We start from the raw sequence: 22,552 nt of genomic DNA on the forward strand, positions 1-22,552 counted from the left end.
TTGCAAATGGCAAGATTTCATTCTTTTTGATTGCTGAGTAATACTCCATTGTCTCTCTCTCTCTCTCTCTCTCTATATATATATATATATATATATATGCCACATCTTCTTTATCCATTCATCCATCCATGGAGATTTGAGCTCTTTCCATACTTTGGCTATTGTTGATAGTGCTTCTATAAACATTGGGGTGCATGTGTCCCTTCAAAACAGCACACCTGTATCCCTTGGATAAATACCTAGTAGTGTAATTGCTGGGTCATAGGGTAGTTCTATTTTTAATTTTTTGAGGAACCTCCATACTCTTTTCCAGAGTGGCTGCACCAGCTTGCATTCCCACCAGGAGTGCAAAGAGATCCTCTTTCTCCACATCCTCGCCAACATCTATTGTTGCCTGAGTTGTTAATGTTAGCCATTCTGATTGTGGTTTTGATTTGTATTTCCCTGATGATGAGTGATGTTGAGCATTTATTTTTTCATGTGTCAGTTGGCCATCTGGATGTCTTCTTTGGAGAAGTATCTATTCATGTCTTTTGCTCATTTCTTCACTGGATTATTTGTTTTTTGGGTGTTGATTTTGGGAAGTTCTTTACAGATTCTGGATACTAACCCTTTATCTGATAGGTCGTTTGCAAATATCTTCTCCCATTCTGTTGGTTACCTTTTAGTTTTGCTGATTGTTTCCTTTGCTGTGCAGAAACTTTTTATTTTGATGAGGTCCCAGTAGTTCATTTTTTATTTTATTTCCCTTGCCTCCAGAGACGTGTTGAGTAAGAAGTTGCTGTGGCCAAGATCAAAGAGGTTTTTGCCTGCTTTCTCCTCGAGGATTTTGATGGCTTCCTGTCTTACATTGAGATCTTTCATACATTTTGAGTTTATTTTTGTGTATGGTGTAAGAAAGTGGTCCAGGTTCATTCTTCTGCATGCCACTGTACAGTTTTCCCATCACCACTTGCTGAAGAGACTGTCGTTATTCCATTGGATATTCTTTCCTGCTTTGTCAAAGATTAGTTGGCCATACATTTGTGGGTCTATTTCAGGGTTCTCTATTCTGTTCCATTGATCTGAGTGTCTGTTCTTGTGCCAGTGCCATACTGTCTTTATGATTACAGCTTTGTAGTATAGCTTGAAGTCTGGGATTGTGATGCCTCCTGCTTTGCTTTTCTTTTTCCAGATTGCTTTGGATATTCAGGGTCTTTTCTGGTTCCATACAAATTTGAGGGTTATTTGTTCTAGCTCTGTGAAGAATGCTGGTGTTATTTTGATAGAGATTGCATTGAATATGTAGATTGCTTTGGGTAGTATCGACATTTTAACAATATTTGTCCTTCCTATCCAGGAGCATGGAATGTTGTTCCATTTTTTGTGTCTTCTTCAATGTCTTTCATAAGCTTTCTATAATTTTCAGTGTATAGATTTTTCACCTCTTTGGTTAGATTTATTCCTAGGTATTTTATGGTTTTTTGTGCAACTGTAAATGGGATTGATTCCTTATTTTCCTTTTCTGTTGCTTCACTGTTGGTGTATAGGAATGCAACCGATTTCTGTGCATTGATTTTATATCCTGCAACTTTGCTGAATTCATGAATCAATTCTAGCAGTTTTTTGGTGGAATCTTTAGGGTTTTCGATATAAAGTACCATGCCATCTGTGAAGAGTGAAAGTTTGACCTCCTCCTGGCCTATTTGGATGCCTTTTACTTGTTTGTGTTGTCTGATTGCAGAGGCTGAAGTAATTTCCTAAAATAAGAAAACCCGAAGTTTGCTGCATCGACTCTTCTTTTTATTAAACTACTGCTCTGTAGCATGTGATGCTGTTTGATAGCATTTTACTCACAGTAGGGCTTCTTTCAAATTGGAGTCAGCCCTCTGGAACCTTGCCACTGCTTTATAAACTAAGTTTATGTAATATTCTACGTTTTTTGTTGTCATTTCAACAACATTGACAGCACCTTCACCGGAAGTATATTCTATCTCAAGAAACTAATTTCTTTGCCCATTCACAAGAAGCAGTCCTCATATGTGAAAGTTTTAACACGAAATTGCAGCAAATCAGTCCCGTATTCAGGCTCCACTTCTAATTCTAGTTCTCTTGCTGTTTCTACCACATCTGCAGTTACTTCCTTCACTGAAATCTTAAACCCCTCCAAGTCATCCATGAGGATGGGAGTCAACTTCTTCCAAACTCCTGTTTGTATTGATATTTTGACCACTTCACATGAATCACAAATGTTCTTCATGGTATCTAGAAGATAGTATCATCCTTTCCAGAAGGTTTTCAATTCCTTGCCAGATCCCTTAGAGGAATCACTATCTATGACAGCTATAACCTTATTCAATTAATTTCTTCAATAAGAAGACTTGAAAGTTGAAATGATTTCTTGACCAATGGGCTTCAGAATGGATATCGTGTCAGCAGACATGAAAACAACATTCACCTCATTGTCCATCTTTTGTTTTTTATTTTTTTTTAACGTTTATTTATTTTTGAGACAGAGACAGAGCATGAACAGAGGAGGGTCAGAGAGAGGGAGACATAGAAACTGAAACAAGCTCCAGGCTCTGAGCGATCAGCACAGAGCCCAACGCGGGGCTTGAACTCATGGACAGCGAGATCATGACCTGAGCCGAAGTCGGACGCTTAACTGACTGAGCCACCCAGGCGCCCCATCATTGTCCAACTTCATTGGCACTCTTGTGTGACAAGGTGCATTGTCAGTGAGCAGTCATATTTTGAAAGACACTTTTTTCCCTTTTTTATGAGCAGTATATCTCAACAGTGGGCTTAAAAATTTAGTAAACCATGTAGTAAACAGACGTGCTGTCAGTCAGGCTTTGTTGTTCCATTTGTAGAGCACAAGTAGAACAGACAATAACAATCCTTAAAGACGTTAGGATTTTTTAGAATGGTAAATGAGCTCTGGCTTCAACTGAAAGTTACCAAATGCATTAACCCTTAACAAGAGAGTCAGCTAGTCTTTGAAGCTTTGAAGCCAGACATTGACTTCTTTCTAGCTACGAAAGTCCTAGTTGGCATCTTCTTTTAATATAAGGCTGTTTGGTCTATACTGACAATCTATTGTTCAGTGTAGCCACTTTCATTAATGAGCTAGCTACATCTTCTGGGTAATTTGCTTCAGTATCTATATCAGCACTTGCTGCTTCACCGTGTACTTTTATGTTATGGAGATGGCTTTTTTCTTAAACTTTATGAACTAACCTCCGCTAGTTTCAAGCTTTTCTTCTACAGCTTTCTTACCTCTCTTAACCCTCATAGATTTAAAGAGTCTAGGTCATTGGTCTGAATTAGGCTTTGGCTGAAGGGAATGTTGTGGCTGGTTTGATCTTCTATCTAGACCACTGAAAATTTCTCCATATCAGTGATAAAGCTGTTTCACTTTCATATTATTTTTATGTTCACTGGAGTAGCACTTTTAATTTTCTTCAAGAACTTTTACTTGCATTCACAACTTGGCTTACTATTTAGCACTGGAGGCTTAGCTTTCAGCCTATCTCTGGTTTTAACCTGCCTTCTTCATTATGCTTAATCATTTCTAGATTTTGATTAAAATGAGAGATGTGCAACTCTACCTTTCACTTGAACATTTCAAGGCTATTGTAAGGTTATTAATTGGTCTAATTTCACTACTGTGTCTCAGGGAATATGAAGGCCTGAGGAGAGGGAGAGAGACAGGGAAACACTGGCCAATGGAGCAGTCAGAACATATACAACATTAACGATCAAGTTAGCTTTCTTATATGGTGTGGTTTTTGGTGGCCTAAAACAATTACAATAGTGACACACTAATCAAAACACACTAAGGTGATCACAGATCACTTCAACAAGGATAATAATAGTGAAAACGTTTGAAATATTGGGAGAATTACTGAAATATGATGCAGAGACACAAAGTGAGCAAATGCGGTTGGAAAAACTCTGTTGATAGAAATGCCACAGGGCCCTCACATATCTCCAATTTGTAGAAAGCACAAAACCTGCAAAATGCAGTAAAAGCAAGTACAATAAAACAAAGTATGCCTGTAATAGTTCTGATAGCACCAAAAATTCCAGTTTGATAATTTTGGCTGTATTTAAAGGAATAAAGGTAAGTTAAATATAGTGGGCTAGCAATTGCTAATTTTTGTAAACTGTTTTATCAGGGTATAATTTCAATTTGCCACTCTCAAAATAAATGATGTCATTCATTCTCAAACATTACCTATTCATCATGGGCTGTTAGTACATTTTATTAGAAGAGAGTGACAGTTTTCACCCTAGGAAGTAGCTTTTATCTAAAATGTGCCTTGCATTTAGCCTATTCTCCAACAAAATAAGGGCACTATGGGGGATTTTAAAGGATTCTGGCAGAAATCTGGAACCAGCCCCACCCAGGAGGGTGTAATCTCCTTTATAATCAATACTAGAGCTGAGGGTTGCAGTGGAAATTCTTGAGGTGCACTTCTCTTGACGTTAGTTTTGATTAAGCATAACACATTTCTATTCCAAATTTATTCATTTGGCCAGCACAAGCCAAAATATTAGTATAATTCTTTTCTTAATTCTGTACATCCATGTAGAGTTCTGTAGAGAAAATCAGCAGATGCAAAATTTGTTTCAAGTAACACAGAAATAATTTCCTCTAATCTGTCTAGTTGGGTTTAATTGTAGGTTGTCTACAATTGACTAAACTAACTATACGAGGATTTTACATTTGAGATAATTTAGTTATAAAAGTTAGTATAACCTTTCCTCTTCTGCTTTTGTGTTTATATTGAATTAACTGATCCTTGAGTTGTGAAAAAGTTATCCACATGCCTAAGTTGACTTGTCAAATAATTTTAATAGCTATAATTTCAAATAAAATATAAGATTAACAGTGGCGATTCACATTTAACTTTTTGTTTTTATTAATGTCTTGTTTTATCTATCATAAAAGCAAAGAAAAGACAATCAGAGATTAAATTATGTACATTGCCTTCATTCAGTTCCTGTGTCCATTTTGATTTCCAGCTATGTCGTTGAGAACATCATAAAATCATTTATTCTCACCATGTCTCACTTTTCGTTCTTCTCCAAGGAAAGTTATTCATCCATAAATCCCAAAGTACTGTACCTTCTTCCTAAGCTTACAAGAAGATTATATGGATTAATGAATATGAAGTGCTTAGCATAATGCCTGGCAAAGTTAGTTACTGTTATGATTACTAAGAAGTTTTTCAAAAGGGGAATATTTTTAAAATAGCTATTGTCACTTTTTCTAATATAACTGAATGAATCACATTTAAAAAGACTTACACAGCATTCATTAGATGAAAGGGAAAATATTTTATGACCAACAACCAGCACAATTTTTTCTTAGATGCTATTATATTTGATATTTGATACCATATTTGATAGTGTGTCTATCTTAGTTACTCTGTGTGTTACTGAGATGATCACTCCATTCCCCTTTCAGAACTCATTTACTCTAAATTATAGGGTTAAATCCCATATCTCATAATTTCTTTCAGAGTTCTCTCTTCAGGAGGGTGTAGGTGTTCTTTCTTTTTAGTTTGTGTCTATATTGTGAGTCATTATTTTCTATAGTAACTGCTCACCATCTTTTCCGGTGTCAGAGAGTGTATAAGAAAGAGTGTGATCCAGGCTAAGCAAATATACAAGTTGTGTTTTTCTAATAAGGTGTATGCATGTGTGCATTTGTGGGAGAAGGCTATTTTAAAAGTTTCTTGAAAAAAAATTAAAACATGAAAATAAAAGCTGTTTACTTGAAAAAAAATTAAAAAAATAAAAATAAAAGTTGCTTACTTGACCTTAGCACAAAATCACAAATGAAAATATGTCACAAAGATATTTTTTCAAGTTTTCTAAAGTCTTTTCCCATGTTTTAGAGTTCACACATTTGCCACCCTTTACTATCCTCTCATGAGAAATGACTATTGCCACCTTTTATTCTACCATCATGAGAAATGCCTACAAACCCATAAGGAATGGAATTAATTTCTGGGCCCATTCTTCTTCCCCATATGTATGCCATGATTCCAAGACATTCAGCCTGGTTTGTAGCCAAGGGTCACATCCTGCAAGTCACTGATACGTGTTGAGAACATTCACATTATACAGAACATCCTTGTAGCAACATGGAGGGAACTGGAAAGTATTATGCTAAGTGAAATAAGTCATACAGAGAAAGACAGATACCATATGTTTTCACTCTTATGTGGATCCTGAGACTTAACAGAAGACCATAGGGAGGGGAAGGAAAAAAAAAAAGAGGTTAGAGAGGGAGGGAGCCAAAACATATGAGACTCTTAAAAACTGAGAACAAACTGAGGATTGATGGGGGGCAGGAGGGCGGGGAGGGTAGGTGATGGGTATTGAGGAGGGCACCTGTTGGGATGAGCTCTGGGTGTCATATGGAAATCAATTTGACAATAAATCACACATTTAAAAAAATTAAAAAATAAATGTCTGGGGGATCAAGTGTGGGCAAAGTTTCTGCAGGTTAGATTTCTTTTGTGCATTGTGAATACTTCCCCATCCACCATGTGCCAGCAATCCTTTAACTCTTGAAGTTTTCTGAGTGAGCTATGCAAATCCACAAAGAAGATACAGTAAATGGAGAATTGATTACAGAAATATTGAACAGCATAAGTCACAGTAAGAAAGAAAATGTTTCTTTAATTAGAAAATTTCTCATACACCACATGGAGAGGAGTATCCTTTAATTTTCTTTATGCTTTATCTTGGAACTTATTGGAATGCATGGAGTAAATGTTGTTAAATGGATGCTACATTTTTAATATGTTAGAATCAATGATTTAAAGTTCTAGATAGACTTTGATCTCTCTCCAAGTGGGTAAAGAGCTGTTTTCCCATTTCACTTAAAAAGGAATTTTATAACTGTTTCTGAAAACACACATAAAGAAAATACATCTGATTACTAACTGCTTTATGCCAAAATGTGTTCCACTGGATAAGCAGGAGATGGTTGAATTAATAAATGGTCCAGATAAGTCTCCTGGTCATTAAAACACTCCCCCAGTATCAATGTCCTTTGATAATATATACCATCAACAGGGAACATATCTTTCCTCCTATCATTTTTGAGAAAGTAGATAGATATAGACAGAAACAAATAGAAATAGTAGAAATATATATAAATATACAATAGATATAGAAAGAGTATAGACTTACGGTGTTGATATATGGTGGACTAAGAACCAAGGATTTGAAACTGGTTGTGTTAGATTTCAAAATCTAAAGAATTATACATTATTGTGCCAAAATATTTTACAGATTCTATTTCTTTCGTTTCACCAAACACTCTCAAAGAGAGGTTTGTTTAGGTATTAGGAAGGCAAAAGTATCTCATCAACCCAGTTGTCTCCAATTTCATACTCATGAGTGTCAACTAGAGTTAACCCTTGAATAGCATACATTTCAATTGTGCAGGTCCACTTAAAAACATTTTAAAAATATATAAATACTATGAATTATATATTTTTCTTATGATTTTTAATAACATTTTTCTCTAGCTTAATTTTTTGTAAGAATACACTGTATAATACATATAGCATACAAAATATGTGTTGCTCAACTCTTTGTGTTATTGATAAAGCTTCCAGTCAACCACAGGCTATTAGTAGTTACGTTTGTGGGGGCTCACAACTTATAAATGGATTTTCAACTTCATGGAGAGTCAGTGCCCCTAACCCACATGTTCTAGAGTCACGTGTACTCCTACATTTCTGCTTTTCTTATTTTCACTCAAGATCCACCTTTTAATAACATCTTGAAATAAATATAATTTTCAGTCATCATTAAATAAAGCAGCATGTATGTGCATATCTGGGTAGGTGAACTGAGAAGAGATAGCATTGAAGAAAGACCACTATTAATAAATTTATATTTTAGCCAAATCATCTTAAGGAAATATGGTTTAAATCTATGTTTCTGGTCAATAAACAAATGGGAGCTGATTGCTATTCTATACTATTATTTTGGAAATAATTTTCAAATATCACTATAACTTTAAAATAATGAATGAATAAAAGGAAAGACAAGAGCAAACATTGGAATTTCCTTGTCAGTGATCAGTAATAAAGTTTACTTGTATTCTCGCTCAGAGAAACTAGGTGTCTGTTAATATTGGACCCAGGTCAAAATCAGTTTTGTTTGATTCATTTGCTTAATATGGGCTTACTTCAATTCTTAAGTTATTTGAATACATTGTGAATACTTAAAAATAAATAACACATTTGGGCACCTGGGTGCGTCAATCGGTTAAGCCTCTGACTTTTGATTTTGGCTCAGGTCATGATCTCACAGTCATGAGATTGAGCCCCACATTGGGATCCGTGCTGGGTATGGAGCTAGCTTAAGATTCTCTCTCTCCCTCTTCCTCTGCTCCTCCTTCACTCATCCTCTCTCCCTCTTTCTAAAAATAAATAAATAAGTAAAAATAAATAAATAACACAAAAATCTAAACACACACACACACACACACACACACAGAGAGAGAGAGAGAGAGACAGAGAGAGAGAGAGAGAGAGAGAGGGAGAGAATATCTGGCAATATCAAATTCATATGGTATGAACTGCATACTTTAACTACGTCAGAGTTGAGTCACTATACAATTCACCAGCTAAAGTGGTACAATTTTAAGAGCAAAAAGAAGTGTCATTAAATTGTATGTCTCACTATCAGTTAGAAGTCAGAATTGTCTCAAGGAAATGGAGATGCATGTTTACTCTAGATATGATTCTTATAGCCATCAAATTATTTAATACTTCCTATTGACTCTCAGACTCTAAAGGAAAGTGTCAATAGTTTTCACATTATTGTACTGGTAAGAGGAGGGGAAAATATTTCCTACACTCACATTTCTAAGAAAATAAAGAAATACTATATTGAGAAAATGGTTTTACCTCAAAGCTTTATGCATTATTCTCATTGAAAATTAAGAATCTGCCTTTAACTCCAACATCTCCTCGTATAAGATTCATTTTATGGCATTTTGAAAACCATTGTTGAATTCCAGTTTTATAAGTATTTTGCTTCATTGATGTTATAATTTCCCAATAAATAAAAGAATCTAAAAACTTGCTATTTGTCTAAAGAAACATGTTTTTCAAAAAAACTGGTCAAAAATAATTGTCAAAAAGAAATCTTTGAGTTTTTAAAAGTTCTAACTCATTAAGAGTATTTTTGGATCTTAATCTGGAAGCTATAGTGGAAAATATCAAATATTTATTCATGAACACAAGACACTATTACCATTATTACTACTTTTACTACTAGCTTACAGGGACTATAAATTAGAATAGGAACTTGAACATATTAAGAAGGTCTTCTAAGAATTTTTCACTAGAATTTTATAAAATATATAGTATTGTTTTCTTGCAAAAATATACAGGTTCTTTTTGGAGAATAAAAGTAAACAGGATTCAGAAAGAAAAATTTGAGGGTATAGTACCAGAACACAGTCAAACTTAAAAAGAAAAAAAAAAAATTAGAGTTGATGCACTAGTTAAAATAAGTTGAATTGTTCCTATCAAAACCAAAGTCTTTAATGAAAAACTAAGCATTATAAATTTATTTTCTCTCTAAATGGCCTTCAATGTTTCTTAACCAGGTAGGGAGACTGAAGAGTGTGGCAGCAGCTTTGTAAATATTCAATAGTAAATATGCAGTGTAGCTGGAAACAGAAATTCAGGAATCGAGTTTAATCCACTAATCTGGATGTCTACTTTGGACATCAAGAATGAGAGGAGTTATTTCTAGATAGTTGCAAAGATATAATAGTGAAATTAAAACTTACCATCACTAACCTGAAAATATCTAATACATTATGCATTACATAAATTTTTAAAACATATTTATGTATTTCACATCAAGTTCTAAGTATCACATGGATACATATATACAACTGTGTCTAAATGTGTACATATATGTGTATGTATAATATTTATATGTGTACAAATAAATGTGTGTGGATAAATGGACCAGTTAGATCTGATAAGTCTCCCATACATGCACAGATTCATATGGTCTTGTAGAGAAAATAAGAGAAGATCCTATACAGATAATTTCATCAAAGAAGGTAAAACCAAAGAACTAGAATCAAGTGTTTATTGACATGGGAGATGAATACCTAGACATGTCTTTCAAAAATATCGTGAAATACTGATAATTTAATATGCTATGTTGCTAATAAATTAGAAGTTAGCATATAAATTGTATACTTCTTACATTTAAAAACTTGTTTTACCTAAATGTTGCATTTGCATTTGATTTGAAACAGAGTTTTAAACTATTGTATTTTTTAAAATTTTTATTTAAATTTTAGTTAACATACAGTGCAATATTGGTTTTAGGAACAGAAATCAGTGATACATCACCTATATACAACACGCAGTGCTCATCACATTGTGTCCTTCTTAATGCCCACAATTCATTAAGCCATCTCCCACCCACCTTCCTTCATCAACCCTCAGTTTGTTCTCTATTATTAAGATTCTCTCTTGTGGTTTGCTTCCCTCTCTCTTTTTTTTTCCCCCTTCCCATATGTTCACCTATTTTCTTAAATTCCACATATAAATGAAGTCACATGGTGCTGGTCTTTCTCAGACTGACTTATTTTGCTTAGCATAATACTCTCTAGCTCTATCCACATTGCTGCAAATGACAAGATTTCATTCTTTTTGATGCATGAGTACTATTTCATTGTACATATATACCACATCTTTATCCATTCATCAGTCCATGGACATTTGTGCTCTCTCCACAGTTTGCCTATTTTTGATAATGCTGCTATAAACATACTGTTTAAATCTGTATTTTTGTACGCTTTGGGTAAATAGTAGTGCAATTGCTAGATCATAAAGTAGTGTTATTTTCTAGTTTTTTGAGAAATCTCCATACTGTTCTCCAGAGTAGCTACACCAGTTTGCCTTCCCACCAACAGTGCAAGAGGGTTCCCCTTTCTCTGCATCCTCGCCAACGCTTATTGTTTCTTGTGTTATTTTAGCCATTCTGACAGGTGTGAGTTGGTATCTTATCATGGTTTTGATTTGTATTTCTCTGATGATGAGTGATGTTAAGCATCTTTTCATGTGTCTATTAACCATCTGGATGTCTTCTTTGGAAAAATGTTTATTCATGTCTTCTGCCCATTTTTTAGCTGTTGAGTTTGGTTAAGTTCTTTATAGATTTTGGATACCAACCCTTTATCTAATTGTCAATCACAAATATCTTCTCCCATTCCATTTGTTGCCTTTTAGTTTTGTTGATTATTTCCTTCACTGTGCAGAAGCTTTTTATCTTGATGAAGTCCTGTCCTAATAGTCCATGTTTGCTTTTGTTTCCCTTGCCTTTGGACATGTGTTTAATAAGTTGCTATGGCCAAGATCAAAGAGGTTACTGCCTGTGTTCTTCTCTAGGATTTTGAGGGTTTCCTGTCTCACATTTAAGTCTTTTATCCATTTTGAATTTATTTTTGTGTATGGTGTAAGAAAGTAGTCCAGTTTCATCATTCTCCATGTTGCTGTCCAATTTTCCTAACACCATTTGTTGAAGAGACTGTCTGCTTTCCATTGTATATTCTTTACTTCTTTGTCAAAGATGAGTTGACATGGAGTTGTGGATCCATTTCTGGGTCTGTTCTGTTTCATTGATATATGTGTCTGTTTTTGTGCTAATAGCATACTATCTTGATGACTACAGCTTTGTAATATAGCTTGAAGTCTGGAATTGTAATGTCTCCAGTTTTGTTTTCCTTTTTCAGGATTGCTTTGGCTATTTGGGGTCTTTTGTGATTCCATACAAATTTTAGGATTGTTTATTTTAGTTTTCTGAAACATGCTGGTGGTATTTTAATAGGAATTGCATTAAATGCGTAGATTGTTTTGGGTAGTATAGACATTTTAACCATGTTTATTCTTTCAGTCCATGAGCAAGGAATGCTTTTCCACTTCTTTGTGTCCTCTTCAATTCTTTTCATAAATGTTCTATAGTTTTCAGAGTATAACTCCTTTACCCCTTAATTAAGTTTATTCCTAGGTATCTTATAGTTTGGGTGCAATTGCAAATGGGATTGATTCATTGATTTATTTTTCTGCTGCTTTGTTATTGGTGTATAGAAATGCAACAGATTTCTGCATGTTGATTTCATATTCTGTGACTTTGCTTAATTCATGTATTAGTTCTAGTAATTTTCTGGGGGGGTCTTTCAGGTTCTCTACATAGAGTATCATGCCACCTGCAAATAGTGAAAGTTTTACTTCCTCCATGCTGATTTGGATGTCTTTATTTCTTTTTGTTTGATTACTGATTCTAAGACTTCTAGTATATTTTAAATAGTAATGGTGAAAGTGGACATCCTTGTCTTATTTTTTATCACAGGGAAAAGCTCTTAGTTTTTACCCATTAAGGATAATATTAGCTGTGGGTCTTTTGCAGATGGCCTTTATGATGTTGAGGTATGTTCCACCTATTCCTACTTGTTGAGGGTTTTTATCAAGATTGAATGCTCTATTTTGTTAAATGCTTTTTCTGCATCTATTGACAAGATTATATGACTCTTATCCTTTCTTTTATTAATGTAGTGCATCACGTTGATTGATTTGCAAATATGGAACCAACCCTGATGCCCAAGAATAAATCTCACTTGATCATGGTGAATAATTATTTAATATAATGTTGAATTCTATGTGATAATACTTTATTGAGAATTTTTGCATCCATGTTAATGACAGGTATTGGCCTACAATTCTCCTTTTTAGTGGGGGTCTTTTTCTCATTTTGGAATCAAGGTAATATTGGCTTTGTAGAATGAGTTTGGAAGCTTTCCTTCCATTTCTATTTTTTAGAACAGTTTGAGAATTATAGGTATTAACTCTGCTTTAAATGTCTGGTAGAATACTTCTGGGAAGCCATCTGACCCAGGACTCTTTTTTGTTGGGAGACTTTTGAATGCTGATTCAATCTCTTTGCTTGTTATGGTCTGTTCAAATTTTCTATTTCCTCTTGTTTTAGTTTTGGTAGTCTGTAAATTTCTGGGAATATGTTAATTTCTTATATAATTTTTATGGTATTCTCTTATAATTCTATTTCTGTGGTGTTGGTTGTCATCTCACCTCTTTCATTCATGATTTTATCTATTTGGGTCCCCTCTCTCTCTCTCTCTTTTATTCTCTATATGCCATTTTTATTTCTCTTTCAGTATAATTTCTTTACTATGTGAGAAGACACTGATTAATTCTTTCAAAGAACCAGCTCTCAGTTGCATTGATCTGTTCTGTTTTTTGTTTGTTTGCTTTTTTCTGTGTCATTTCTGCTCTAATCTTTATAATTTTCTTTCTGCTGGTTTTAGGTTTTATTTGCTGATCCTTTTCTAACTCCTTTAGGTATAAGGTTAGGTTGTATATTTCAGACCTTTATTGCTTCTTGAGATAATTATTGGATTTTTGAAGCATAGTGCATTGAAATTTTTTTTATATTAATGTACATAAAAATAAAATTACATATATTAAGCATAACATGTTTTAGTGCATTATTCCACTTTCTCTCCCATACACATAAGTTGGATTACATCTTTGTGAAAGGGAAACATTCAATTAACGAAGTTAGTTTAAAAATATTGTAGAAGATGCTCTAAATATATTAGGACTAAAGAGTTCCAGAGCTGACCTGGCCTTATCGGTCTTCGCAGGCTTTTAAAATCAGTTTGGGGTTTTCTGTTCTGTGAACCAAAATTTAATAATGTGTTTTTAGAAGGTGAAGGTCCCAGGCTAAAAACATTTCTCCTTGAGAAAACTTAGAGTCTACATTCCCAAATATTAACTCCCAGGCTAAATTTTAAACACTTTTTAATCTTTTGTCTCTTTAGATATAGTAATTATTTATGGTTAAATTGAATTGGATACCAAAAAGATGAAGCATTTTATATATAGGTCTATCATTGAATTTACCAATATTTTGCCTGCATTTTAAAAATCACTAAATGATTAAAATAATCTTTTCTTTCTGATAAAAGGAATATATTTCACACAGCTATTTTATGTACTCTGCTATTCTGCATTTTATAAAATGACAATTAACAGCTGGCTTACCAGTTAATGTGATTTAAAAGAAAATTAAATTCAAGGCACCCGGGTGGCTCAGTTGATTAAGAACTGGCTCTTAATTTTGGCTAAGGTCATGATCTCACATTTTGTAAGATCGAGACCTGTATCAGGCTCACCCTGAGTGTGGAGCCTGCTTGAGATCTGTTTCTCTCTCTCTCTCTCTGCACATCTGCTCACACACTCTCTCTGTCTTTCTCAAAATAAATAATAAATTAAAAAAAAAACACTTAAAACTTTTAAAAAAGAAAAGAAACAATGACTACCTATTTGTATATAGTAACAAGTGATACACTGGAAAAAATGACTGATTTTATATATAAATTATATATAATTTAGTAGTATAGATTCTAAGTTTAATCTAGTCTCTATATTTGAACTTAGAATGATGAGCTGAATCATAGATTTAAGTGGACTCAAATTTACTCACACAATGTTCGAATTATTTCAATTCAATTCCAATTTAATGACTAAAATATACCTTTCTTTTAATTTAGGTATTTCTGTGTCTTCTATTCAAGATTTCACTTTATATTTCTTTGATAGCCTCAGAAATAAATGTAGGCCAAACATATCCAACATTGGGAAAAACAAATAAACGAAAACATCTAACTTATATTGTCATAATCATTCACCTAAAGAATACCATAAAAATGCACTGAAAATATCCATGATTCTATTATTTTTAAGCAAAATTCATTTCTTACTAAGATATACTAACAAAACAGTAATACATTTTATTTTAATGTGATTTCCCATATAAAAAGTTGAATATTCTATATTAGATAGCAGGACATCTTTTAACACATACAATGCTTGAATTTTGCTCAAACAGAGTTCCATAATAAAGCAAAAAGCACCTTACTTCTGGATGTAATCAAAACTGAAAAACTAGCAGATTAATCTATCTCAAGGAACTAATTATTTCTTCAACATCATTTTTATTAATTAAGCCAATAACCTGATGTAGTGTATCAGTTGAAGCTGATTTTATTTACTGTTGTGATAAAAAAGTACGCACTTCATAATACAGAAAATCTACCTCTGTGGTTGTTACTGTTCTCTCTGACTTGGACACGCTGTTCCAACCCATTATTCTGATAAAATTTGAAGTAAATTTCAAGGCAGATTATTTGAAAAGGGTAGCAACGATGAAGTCTTTTTGGTATGGAAAACATTGAATTACCCTTATGTCAATGGCTACTGTTTTTTAATAAGACAATTTTTTATGTATCATTACAAAAATATTAAATTTGAATCCCTTTTGTTTTATAGTTACTTAGTTTTTAATTCCAGGAACATCACACATTTCTCGGAAAATTTATAATGTTTATTTATGTGAATGTCATCTGCAGTTACTAACCATTTTAAAATAATAGTAAATGCCCATCTGTTTTAAAATAAAAATATATCATATTAGCTCTTTTAGCCAGTTTAATTTGTCCAAAATGTTGCTTTCTTTAAATATCCTTATTTTTCTTTGTTTTGAGAACATTAGACCAATTAACATTACTATCAAAATGAATTTTGCATGTTATATTTATCACCCTTGCAGATTTATAAGTGAAAATTGCTATGTCATCTATGTTTATAATTGTTCAAGATCTGCAATAATAGAAAATTGAATGAGGTTACAGAGACATCATTCAGACTATAAATTCTTAATTTAGCACCCTAGGAGACTCAATTGTTTTGCCTTTTATTACTCATTTACTCTAGTCTTCCACATTGTATAACTAAAAATGAAATGGTTTAAGAGCTTATTTTCTCACAAATCTTGCCCTCTTATTTTCAGACAGCAATATTTTATACTGAGCTCTAGCTAATGCTTTATATATTTCAAAAATATATAGCAAAAGAGATAATTTAAAATTTTCCAGCTGCTTAAGATTAGATGGGGAATTAAAATAGGTGACAATGGAAAGCAATAAAGATGAGATCACTGAATAACATCAAATTATCTGTTTTAAGATGTATATGATTTATAATTTCTGGCAACTCTATAAGCTTCAACAAAAACTATCATGGAATAAGGGAAAGTCTGTAAAGGGAGCAACAAAGTTTTGAAGCTCAACATATACAGGTGTTTCCAAAGATATTTCTATTCACAGAGAAATATATTTTGACAAATATTTCATAACATATGTTTCTAAGTAAAACTCTTCATAGTCCTGCCAACAACTCACACTAAAAGAACTTTGTGGGCACAGCTGTTGTGAATTTAATGAGATGAAATTATGATCAAATGGGATTTATGTATATATCTATTTCAATTTGATAGTCAAATTTTTCAGTGAAGATGATGTACTCCTCTTGTTGCATTTGACTAAATAAGTGATATTTATTGGAGGTCTTCTTAAAAGAACGGAAAATTACTCAGGAATGGTGAGCAGTTAAGTTGTTGCACAGTAAGATCTTTAAAAAGAAATGAAGCAAAATAAACTCGGACTTTTGGTTTGCTAAGTCATCACCCAATATCTATTGGCAGATTTTTACCTGTCATGTTTCAACTAGCTGGGATTTTAATATAGATTGTGTGACATAATTAATAATCACTTTGGAAGGCCATGGGGACACTTAAAAGGATGGTTACTATGTAGAGTAGTTTGTCCAATAACGCTCTCTACAATAATGGATGTATTCTGCATCTGTTCTGCCCAAGATAGTAGCCTCTTGTCAAGGTAAACACTTAAATTTGGCTTATATCATGTGGCTACAAAACTGAAGTTTTAATTTTATTTAATTTTAACTAATTCTAATTTAAATAGCTACACATTCCTAGCAGCTACCATTTTAGAAGGTACAAGTCTAGATAGTGTATTGGAAACAGGACAAATCTCTATCACCCGAAGGGGTTTTTGACATAAATATAACCTATGTGAATAAATTAAAAATTGATGAATGTTTAATCATTAGATGTTAATAGTTGCTTAACCACAATTAGATTAACATCAAACTGATTATAATAGCTATGATTTCCATAGCTGTAACATTTAAGTAACAATCGATATTTTGAGCTCAAACTCTCATCTGCTGGGGAACGTGACAGACATACTCCTTGACTCTACAAAATGTGAATATTGTTGTAGTAATACATTAAAGTTTCATTATCTGGCTATGGTTCAAGAAAACAAATAGCTGTGTGAATTAGAACAATTACATTCACAGAAATGAGAAGAAGTGAAAGTTACAGCCAAAATGGCTCCTGCAGGTAGAGCCAGCTGAAGAACATCAACGCATATCTGCTTTCAGGAGAGCATTCCAGTGACTAACAATAAAACCAGATGATAAGGAAATGAGAAAACATCAGTTGAAAAAAATAAGCCCTAGATTTTATAAACTGACAAATAAAAAAGACCCTGAGATAACTCAAACGGAAGTTGGCTTTTAAAACATTTTTATGTATAACACACATATAAATTTATCTCCTAAGAAATATTTGCAGGTGTGGTTTGCTTCTTGGCCTGTCCAAGAAGACCACTTCAATTGTGCTAATCAAATCTGCGGGTAGTGGTACTCTTCTGCTCAAAAGCCCTGGAGTTGGCTGTGTCACTCAGCCTCAGAGTCATTGCAATAGCATTTCAGGTCTTACAAACACGTGCAACTCATGACCATTCCTGCCCATTGACTCTCTGACATCAACTTTTGTCATCTTCCTCCTCATTCTGCTCCTGCCTCACTATCTTTCCCTGACATCCCCCTTAATGAGCTTGGCATTCTCCTGATCCAGAGCTTTTGTAATTGTTGCGGAATCTTCCGTTCACCAAAGACATCTGAATTCCTGTATGTCCGTCTTCTCCGGGGTAACCACGTGATTGTGTTTTATCAACAGAATGTGAGTGATGGTGATTTGGCCACTCTCAAGTCTGACCCCTGAGAAGAATCTGGTGCTTCACTCTGCTCTTTCCCTCTCCCCAATGACTGAATGTGAAATAACATACTTAGAAGACTTGCGTTGAAGATAAGAAAATTTTCAGTAGCCTGGATCCCCAAACGACAGCTTGATGGAAAGACACCCACCAGTCAGGGACATCTATATTCTATTGTCAGATGATTGAGAACTAGTGTATCATGCTTGAACCATAACACATTTCAGTATCTATTTGTTACCGCAGCCAGGGTTAATTGAACTAATTCACTCAGTCACCATATAAAAATAAAATATTAAAGTATACATCTATCTATCTGGTTAAATATTTTCTGAATGATTTCTTGTTTCAAAATGAGCCAGCTCAGTCTTTACAATCTAGTGAATTTTATAAAGAATTATATTTATTGGAAATGTGAAACTGTATTAAGATTCATGTAACATGGTCTGATTTCCATAAGAATTATTATCTTTGGAATCAAACTTAATGCTACTGAAAGCTTGAACACCACACTTTAGTGGTTAAAAATAAGACAGTATAATACATTCTAAAACATTATATAAAAAGAAAGTAGACATTATTTTGGCTCACAAACTACTTTCCTCTTAAAGGTTTTCACAAGCATATGGCCAAAAAGAGTTTACCTTCAGTACAATTATTTTGTCATACCAACATAGCGATAGTAACGTATGCACATCTTTCTGGCTCTTGTACTTAGAATGGTAAACATTTAGCAAGAGCTAAAGGTAGTGAGTCAAAAAATAATAAAGGTGTTCCATTTTTTCACAATACACAAATTGTATCTTTCCATGTTCCTTCATTCAATTATTTGAACAACTACCAAAATAACCTATTATGTGCCTCCTTCTTTTGAGGGGGGAAGGTGAATGACACATAATCCCTGAGGTTAGTATTTATGATTGATATATTATGCATATAGTTGAGTGTTAGTTTATATTATTTATTTTGTGTGTATTACTTTCCATAGATATTTAATTTATGAAAATATGGGACACTTGCCGATGGTAATTACTTTAGACTTTCATTTTTATATAATTCTCCACAATGATAAATAAATTTAGAATAAACATTTCTATAAACATTTAAATATAATTTAAATATCAGTGGGTCTAGAATATGCTTGCTTAGAATTCTATTCCTTGGATTATTCTGTGTTTATGCATATACACGTGGTGTAGTCTTCAAAGAAAAAGAAATGTTCTTATTTTGTGGTTAATTGTACTTATGAAAAATTCTAAATATTAAACAAAAAACCACAATATCATTTTAGACTATTTATTATACAAACATCTACATATTCTTAAACAAATCTATGCAGAATCCTTTTTAGCTTAAAACTGGCATAATGTTTATGGCATTTTGTAATTGACAAGCTGTTTCAACATCCTTAACATATGCATGTGCAATCATTCACTTACACACTCTAATACCAAATACTGAATTGTGTGGGAGGCTGGGAAGCCAAGCTCAATTAAATTCATTTAACAGTTTTATTTTTTGTGGACAAAAGAATGCTTATCACCATACCTATTTAAGTTTTATTTCTTGTAGCAAACCAGTTCAAGGTGTTACTGAATGAAAGAGTAGAAGCAAATTAGCAGGCATTAAATGCCCAATTCTAAGACTATGACACGGAGAAATATTAAACCATTTAATAATATTTGCTAACATTATCATTTTAGGCAATGGTTTCAAATATCAATATGGAAGAGATATTTGTTTATAAACAGACAATGATAATTTAATAGGAGAAGCAACTAAAAAAAAGCTCACTAGCATTTTCATTTTACAGTGAAATATTCTAATGACAAAAAGTTCATTTCCTTGTCACAATTCTTAAAGTCTAGCAATATTGTTCAGGAAATGTGCTGTATCTCATTAGTTTGATTTTTATTTTCAATTATGATTTATTTTTGAGATTCTTTGCCAACTTACAAATTAAGATGTTAGATGAGCTTATTCCTCTTTGTTTGCTTGCTGAAAAGAAATCATCTTTCTTTAAAATTTAGTGCTTTGGAAATCTGCTAATATTGTCTGTATATGACCTTAACTATTGGTAGACTATAATGAGATGACTTTGTTTTTCCTCTTACATGGCCTGTGTCTCTCTTATGCAACAACCACCTCTACTAAGCCCTAGAAAGGTTCTATCTCTTATCCTTTCTACATGGAAGGAGCTGAAAATCTCAAGGGATATTTGCTCCAGTATTTCTCAATCTTGACTGCATACTGGAATCTTCTGGGAAGCTCTTATAAGATTGATGTCAGATTCCCACCTCCAGAGATTCTGATTTAATTGGTATAGGCAGTGGATTGTTCAAGCTATTTTATAAAAGATCATCTGTTGATTCTATGGTTAAAAAAATCACTATTCTAGTGTATCTCCCTCTCTCCCCCTTCTATCACCCCCACATCTACTCTGTAGGAGCTCCATGATTATTGGGTAATAGATGTTAGGCATATTCAGGAAATCAGCATGGAAATCAGCAAACATTGTTGTCAGTTCCCTATAGAAGTGAATATTAATGCAGCTACTTGCAACTTCTTTAGCAGATTGGCCTAAAGAATACTGTCAATTGAACGAGAGGACTAAAACAAGGGATGAAGTTCAAGCAAAGAGAATTGGGATAGGATTCCAAGCATATTTTAGAAGAAGAGGAAACCTTTGCAAAATAAGTGTGGGATGGAAGGACAAGCCTACATTGCTCCAGGGACAAGAAGTACAGAAGGATTCATGTTTTCATGCAGAAAGGCATAAAAACAGCAAGTAGTCTACAGGATAAAATCCACATTCACCATATGGTTTTCTCAATGTGTATATGAAAGTGCAAATGACATAATAAACAGATGTCTAATTCTTGAGTCATATTGACAGGTTTAGTTTTTTTTTTTTTAATCTAAATAGAATCTAAAACCATGTACTAGAACACATAAATTTTGAAGTTGGAACTGAATATTTTAAGCATAATCCTTGTATAATCCCATTTTATATATGGAGAAATCAAGGCATAGGAAGGCTACATGGTTTTCTCAATTTTCAAATACAATAATGCAATCTCATTTGGCAAAGACTGCAGAAAATCACTAAAACTCCTGCACTTTGATTTTATAATCTGTAAAATAACTGTGTTGAGACGGGTGGACTCTAGTATATGTTCTACTTCCAAACAGACCAATAACTTCTTAGAGTTGAATTCTCTTTGAAGAAATTAAAAGAAACATCCTCTTGGTATTCTATCTAGAAGAGGATTCATTTCAAAAAATTTGGGCGTTTGCCCATTTAGTATTCTGAAAAGTCTTCCTTTGTCCATTATTGGTTAAAAAGTATCAAAGCTTGCTTGGGGGTAATGGCTACGGCTTCTTTAACTTCTTTGGGTCTATGGATTTGAATTCCTTCAGGGCAACATGATTTCGTCACCTGTGATGTGCTCTGTCTCCTTTTTTCCTTTCCATTTTGAAGATTATACTCCTTCCTAGAGGGGATAGAGCAAAAGGCCATTGGGGTACTTTTTTTAGCTACATTCCCCACTTCTAAAATGACACTGTTTTTACAGATGACAGACATATCTATTCCATTTTCATCTTGTTTCAAAAAGGATTCAGTAGTTTTGGGTTTTTTAAGTATCATTTACCATGTTATCTGGCATTATTTTTATAAGTCTGTATTAAACTTGTATATACATTCTTAATGCTACAAACCTTGTTTTCATCATTGGGGCATGTTCTTTTAAAATTTGTGAGCTAAATAACTTCCAGAGATTATTACACAAAAAGAAGGTCTTTGATTTTCTTAGAGGTTAGTGCTAAGAGCTGATAAAAGTGTATGTTTTGACTTTTTTGATATTTGGAAATAATGTTTCACACATTTCACATTGTTATCTGGCAGCCATGTCACTAATACTATTTGTATGCCTTCTTTCTTGTAAAGTCCTTAGAAACTTTTTGCACTCATTAAGTCTTAAAATCCCAAAGACCAAAATAGATGGGACACATTGTTCTCACCTTATAATCAGATAAATTGAGACATAAATAAGTAAATGATCTCTATAACCCCAGAGCTTCGGGGGTCATTTCTACATTTTCAGAAGAAGAAAAAAAAAACTATTAGTAATGACTTTGAAATGTATTAAATTGAGGATATGTCCACTATTGTGTTGCTCTGTAACTCATATTTTGAACTACAAGTACGGTATAAAAGTAGAAGGGAAAATAAAAACAAACAAAGAGACCTTGAGAACCAAGGTTAACCTGGTCATTGTCTTGATGTTTGGTAATGTGAACTACAGACTTTATCTAATAGGGATATGAAGTTTTCTGCCCTTTAAAAGTCATTTACAATGTCAATACTGTGATTTTTGCTATATAATTTCCAAAACAAGTTTTTTCTGGAATTTTTTTTAATACCTAGAGGTCTTATAGAGGTCTTTAATTTTTTTAACGTGTATTTATTATTGAGAGAGACAGAGAGACAAAGCATGAGCATGGGAGGGACAGAGAGAGGGGGAGACACAGAATCTGAAGCAGACTTCAGGCTCTGAG

The sequence above is a fragment of the Lynx canadensis genome, chromosome B1, assembly GCF_007474595.2.
Source record: "Lynx canadensis isolate LIC74 chromosome B1, mLynCan4.pri.v2, whole genome shotgun sequence".
Classification (NCBI taxonomy): domain Eukaryota; kingdom Metazoa; phylum Chordata; class Mammalia; order Carnivora; family Felidae; genus Lynx; species Lynx canadensis.